This window comes from Lipotes vexillifer, unplaced genomic scaffold, assembly GCF_000442215.2.
Source record: "Lipotes vexillifer unplaced genomic scaffold, Lipotes_vexillifer_v1.1 scaffold12, whole genome shotgun sequence".
In the NCBI taxonomy this organism is placed as follows: Eukaryota; Metazoa; Chordata; class Mammalia; order Artiodactyla; family Lipotidae; genus Lipotes; species Lipotes vexillifer.
In genome coordinates, this window is record NW_006796716.1 from 753,587 (window position 1) to 760,269 (window position 6,683).

The following is a 6,683-nucleotide window of genomic DNA, read 5'->3' on the forward strand; positions in this document are numbered from 1 at the left end:
GCGTGTGGGATCCTCCCAGACCAGGGCTCGAACCCGTGTCCCCTGCATTAGCAGACAGATTCTCAACCACTGCGCCACCAGGGAAGCCCCGATCTGTATGATTTAAACAAATCCTTCAAGGGATGCAGGAACAAAGCACTGTTAACAGCCCAAAAGGAGAACTTTAAACAAACCATTAATTTCTGGGTGCCTCAGTGTCCTCGTCCAAAAGCAAAAAGAAAGGAAGAAATTAGGATCCTAAGAGCCATCGGAAGATACCAAGGAGGAAGGGGTATCCATGCTCTGGGTGAGGCCTCTTACCTACATCACCTTATTTAATCTGTGTCTAAACACAGAGAAATGTGGTTGGATGCCAAATAAAGCTGGATAAAAGAAAACCATCTGTCTCAGAGGATGCCTCCACACCAGAAATCTTCATATGTGGCTCGGCTGATAGAAAAAGAGAAACAGCTTTCCGACAGTGACGACCTCCCCACGAGAACATGCCTCTCGCAAAGGCTCTCCTTCATCCCTTTCCAGAAGAGAAGAGGCAACACAAGAAGAAGCACCTGGTGCAGAGCCCCAGTTCCTATTTCATGCATGTGAAATGCCCAGGATGCTATAAAATCACCACCGTCTTTGGCCATGCACAGACAGTACTTTTGTGTGTTGGCTGCTCTACCGTCCTCTGCCAGCTTACAGGAGGAAAAGCAAGGCTTACAGAAGGGTGCTCCTTCAGACGGAAGCAGCACTAAAAGCCCCTGGAATCAAGATGAACGGGAAACCATCCCAATAAACACATTTTGGATTAAAAAAAAAAAAAAAAAAAAAGAGAAACAAAACCTCAAACCTCCTGGATTCAAACAGATTTCTCTCTCTCTCTCTCTCTCTCTCTCCATCTCCCTCTCTCTCTCCCTCTCTCTCTTCTTTCAGGAGCACTTTTCACCACCAGGCAATATTTTAAGTCCAGATATGTGCTTTTAAAGCTTTACAAAACGTGTGGTGGGAGCTTCCTTTTCCTGGCAGGCGGACTATTCCCAGGGCCCACAGTCCCCTGCAGCGGGCAGTTCCCTCTGGCCAACGTCACCGGAGCGGGGAGACAGTGCTTTTGCCCATCCCCAGAACGCATTCCCTCAAAACCGAGCCAGCAAAAGGCTCCCGAGGAGCAGATGTTTCTGTTTAAGGCTGATAGGAACTGCAGGGACCATTTTTCTCCCCATCAGTTTTCAAGTGCAAGAGGCAGCTGTTTGCCAGGAACACAGACCTGGATTCTAATGAGGTTCGTGGCTGAGCCAGGCCTGCAAGAAGTGGGCCTGACCAATACCAGGATGAGGTTATTAACGAACCCACAGAAAGCTGGCAAAGGGCCATTTCAAAACAGTCTGGAGGAGAAATGTCTCGTTTCCTAAAATGGAGTTTGATATTTTTAAAAGCATAATCAATGGGAATTGTTGATTTGGTCTAATTTCTGCCAGGGATTATTGCTCAATTTAAAGAAAGAGCTGCCGATTTTTCAGGGTATTGGTTTTCCCCCAAGGTGCATGACGCAACAGTCACACACTACATCCCCAGAAACCTAACCTACAGGCTCCTTGTGAAGTTGGGCAGGTGGATTGGTGTCAGTCCAGCCAATGACCACCCCCAGGGTGGGTACGTGCTCCATTCTCTTATAACTTTGGAGAAACCAGGAGCTTTCACATCTCCACCTAGGAGAGAATGCTCCTTCCGATGAAGTGTTTCCCATACTGGTTTCATCCACGGCGTCAGCATCTGCTTTGCAGACACCCTGCTCTGTTCAAATAACCAAATGTGACTTTGCTAATACAGATTCTCATTCATGGGAGTTTCTGCTATGACCATTTTGGGAGCAAGAGACAAATGTTTAAGGACAAGTTTCTGATGTGGTTTTGGAGTGGAAAAATGAAAATTGAAAAAATTCCTAGGCACTGACTTCAATTTTTCTGCAAATTGGAAAACGGCTGCAATTATTCTTTAAATAGAAAGTTATAGAAACAAACCTTTTCATTTTACAATGAAAACCCCACAGACTTAGAATAAAATCCATCTGGAGAAAAAAAGACATTAATTTAAAGTCACTGTAAAATAGAACAGCTTAATATTAGAACCTCTCCTGTGCACACGTTTAGATAAGGGAGATAGATATCCCTGAGAAAATAATGGGCATTGCATTTATTGAGTAATTAATATGGATCAGGAGCTTTCATATATATTATCCCATTTTTTCTGCACCACAATTTTAAGAGATTGATACTATTATGCAAATTTTGCCAATGCGAAACTGAGGCTCAGAGAGGATAAGTAATTTGCCTAAGATAACACAGTTAAAAGTTCAGGGTTTTTTTAAAATTAAATATTTGTTTCTAAATCTGCATACATGAGTGAAAGCTGTATATGAAAAACACTGAAACTTACTGAGAAGTCACCCACAATACCCGAAGATAACTACCTTTCTTTCTACGTATACTCGTGTGCACACACACACACACTCATATACACACTTAAATGGAATCATACACACTATTATACATCTGCTTTTTCCCTTTCTAATGTGTTCTAATGTATTCTAATCATGATTCCCTGTGTTCCACACTATTTTTCATTGTCCCATAATTCTCCATTGCATTGCTGTACCAAATTCTATTTAACCATTGGATAATTAGGTTGTTTCTAATTTCTTTCTATTATGAACAATGATGTAATGAATATCCTTGCAAATAAATCTTTGCCTGCATCCAGAATTGTTCTTTAGGGTAAATTCCTACAGATGGAATTTCTGACTCAAAAAATAAGAATATTTTTAGGCATATATATATACAAATATACACACACACACACACACACACACACACACATATATATATATATACACACACACACACATATATACATATATATACACACACACGTATATATAGTAAAATATTGTAAAATCACACTCCAAAAAGGTTGTACTAGGTTAAATCAGTGTATGCAAATGTCCCTTTCCTCAAACTCTAACACTGGCATTGTCTTTTTCAAAAATGCCAATTTTTGAAAATTGTAAAAGTACAAAAAATGACCTCCTGTCTAAACTTTTATTTCCTTAATCAGTAGATGACCTGTTTTCCTACCATTTGCATTTCTTCTTTTGCGAATTGTTAAGTTTTCTTTGCCCATTTTATAACCAGGGCAGTCATTCTTTATTTTAGTGATTTGTTAACCTCAATATATTAAGTTGATCGCACCTTTTTCTGTAATATATGTTGCAAATAGATGCCCCAGCTCATATTAAGCTCTTTTTCTAGCTTATGGTGGTAATTTGCCAAACTAAAACTTTAAAATTTTAGGTTGTCAAATGCACCAATCAATCTTTAAAATTCCGCCTTTGACCGGAACTTAAAAATCAACATATATATTATTCTAACATTCTTATGAGTTTTTAAAATAACGCCTTTAAGGCATCCTGAAGTCTAATTTCCAAACTGCTAATAATTCATTGACCAAAATCATTCCCTTCACTTTACTGTACACTCAATTGTTACATATACTGAGCCTGTCATGCACTTCATACTCTGCTCCTTTGATTGACTTGGCTTCGAGCCGGGGCCACCTGCTTGAATCATCATAGGTTTGCAATGGGCTTTCAAATCCAGTCACTGGAAGCTACTGCTTTCTGACCACAGAGCCTGTGTTTTTCCACAGTAACCCATCTGGGGGCTCAAGGAGGGAATTGTCACCATGCTGAGGTTGGAAAGAAAAGCTCTTACAGAAACATAGCTCTGCTTTCCACTTGTCACCAGAGCTGGTCTTGCCGAGGAAAGTGAAATGAACAGAAGACTGGACTGTGGATGCCGGGTTGAGACTATGTTTATGGAGAGTCAAAAGATTCATCTCATCTTAAAAACATGAATGGATGTTAACGGAGGGCTACTATGTGCTGAGAGTCGTGCTAGGCTCTGGGGAAATGGAGATGAATAAGATGCGATACTTGGCTTCAAGAAGGTCACAGAGTAAGTACGTATAGGAAATCAGACACACTGACCGCATCTCGTGGCTGAGTCTCCTCAGCATCTCTTCGCTGGGGCCACCAGCCCCGAGCTCAGGATTCTTTCTGCCCTGGCTTCTGAGGAGGCAGGAATTACCCAAGCAGTCCATCTTCCCTTCCTCCAGTGAGTATGCTGCTAAATCAGTTCCCTACTTTCCACTAAGTGCTAAAGGACTTTAGTTTGTGTTCTAATTGTTAACATGGATCAAACACAACAAATTAAAAACACAATTGCAAACGCAAATTTAAAAATTTTTGAAATCAATAAATCAAGTTCCCTCTGAGACTTCCCCAGGGAAAAACAGTGCCCCTTCCCTGAAGGCTGAAGCTCTGAATAATGCTGACATTTCCTGAAGTCAAAGTTCACCACTGCCGACCCTGCCATGGCAAGATCTAGGCACCTGCAGATGAGGACCTCCAGGTCACTCCCACTCCGTGTGGTTCAAGCTCTAGGTTTCTTCTGCCATCTTTGTATAGATGTCATTAGTTCACTGAACCAACCCCCTATGCTTCTGGCTTTTTCCCAAGTCACCTTCCTTGATGGATCTATGGGCAACCACCTAACCCAATTCTGTTGTTGATGAAGAAGCCTCCAAGAAAGCTTATTTTAAAAGTCTGACTCTTTGACTCAGACTGGAATATGCCCCTTTGACTCTTTGCAACTACTTCCTCCTGCCCTTCCATGGATGTAATGGCTGGGATGGCAGCAGCCATTTTGTGATCATGAGGCAACAAGCATGAATACAAAAAAGAAGAAAGAAAAAAAAACCCTGCATATTAAGAATAGTGGAGCAGAAGAATGAGAGCTTGGGTTCACGATGTCACTGTTGAGCCATCATATCATTCCTGGGCCACCTACCCCAGACCTCTGAGTGAGAAATATAAACACTCATTTATTTAAGCTATTGTTAATACGATTTTTGTTATCTGCATAGCCAAACCCATTCCTAGTGTGATCCTCATTCTGGGTTCTCATTCCAGTAACATAACTAGTCTCTCAGTGCATCTTTTTTTTTTTTGAGGTAAAATTATCATGGCATAAAATTAACCATTAACTATTTTAAATGGCATAATTCGGTGTTGTTTAGTACATTCATAACATTGTACTACCATCATTTCTATATAGTTCAAAGACAAACAAACAAACAAACCAAACTCCATACCCATCAGCAGTCACTTCTTACTCCTCCCTCCCTCCAGCCCCTGGAAACCACTAATCTACTTTCTGTCTCTATAGATTTACCTCTTCTGGACATTTTATACAAATAGAATCGCATAATATGTGTCCTTTTGCATCTGGCTTCTTTCATTAAGCATAATGTTTTCAAGGTTCATCTGTGTTGTAGCACGTGTCAGGGCTTCACTTCTTTTCATGGCTAAATAATACTCCATTGCATGAATATACCGCATTGCATTATCCATTCATCCAGTGATAGACACTTGGGTTGTTTTCACCTTTTGGTTATTTGCTGCCATTCATGGACAAGTTTTTGTTTGAACATCTGTTTTCAGTTATTCTGAATAACTGAATTCAGTTATTCTGAATAATTACTAGGAGTGGAATTCCTGAGTCATGTGATCATTCCATGTCTGACCTTTTTTTTTAATCTAAATTCTTTTATATATTTTATTGATGTGGACCATTTTTAGAGTCTTTATTGAATTTGTTAACAACATTGCTTCTGTTTTATGTTTTGGTTTTTTGGCCGTGAGGCATGTGGGATCTTAGCTCCACGACCAGGGATCGAACTCGCACCCCCTGCATTGGAAGGCGAAGTCTTAACCACTGGACCACCAGGGAAGTCCCACATGTCTAACTTTTTGAGGAGACATAACCTAACACTTGGCAGCTCTTTTCCTTAGAATCCTGGAGGATGCCCCCTGAAGGTCAAACTGAGACCAGAGTTCTGCTCCCCAGAGACCAGTCTGCCCAAGGCTATGCATGCTGTCCAATTGGAGATATTCCCCCATCACCATGTTTCCTCTACAAGTGGTCCACCCAGTACTTCAGCTTCAGCCCTGGTCTAACCACAGGCCACTCTCTTGACCAGTGGCCCCTATTACTCTGGAACCCAGTGTCCGCTGGACTAGACTGCCTACCCAACCCCAGGTATTGGAAAGAGAGCACTTCAGGCATGAGAGAAAAATGAGATGGAGGAACGCTCCCAGCTCTCCTGGGTAAGCGGACTCTGATGGAGGTTTCCGGAGTTAGAGTGAGGTCTGGAGAGGGCAGGACTGGACAAAGGGGATCCAAGGGAGGTGAAAGACGGGGTCCAGGGTAAAGCTGAGACACAGAGGAGAGAATTAATGTGTCACACACCGGACAGATTCCCCAAATGCTGAGATATCTTAGGGTGTCTGAGGGTCCCAGAGTGGGGTCTATAGCACTCAGATAGCAAGCCTTTGTCATGCCCCAGAATGTAAGTCTGGACCTGAGACGATTCTGCAGTCCTCCACTGGCACCCACTCCTTACTAAATCGTGTTACAGTCTCTAAAAGAGTCCAAATCCCAGTCAATCTTTTCAGTGAAAGGTCCACATAAGAGCGGTAATATGTTTCTGCTGTGAGTGGATATACCCCTGCATTTTTCATATTACAGAGACAAGAGTTTCGGGCACAGATCTTTGCTTTATGTAATCCGTAAGTGCTAGGAAAGAGT

General features: G+C 41.8%; 1 pseudogene; it reads left to right on the top strand.

Annotated features, from left to right (window-relative positions):
* Positions 1 to 482: 482 nt before the first annotated feature.
* Positions 483 to 734, top strand: LOC103071710 (40S ribosomal protein S27 pseudogene; annotated as a pseudogene).
* The last annotated feature ends 5,949 nt before the right edge of the window (positions 735 to 6,683 follow it).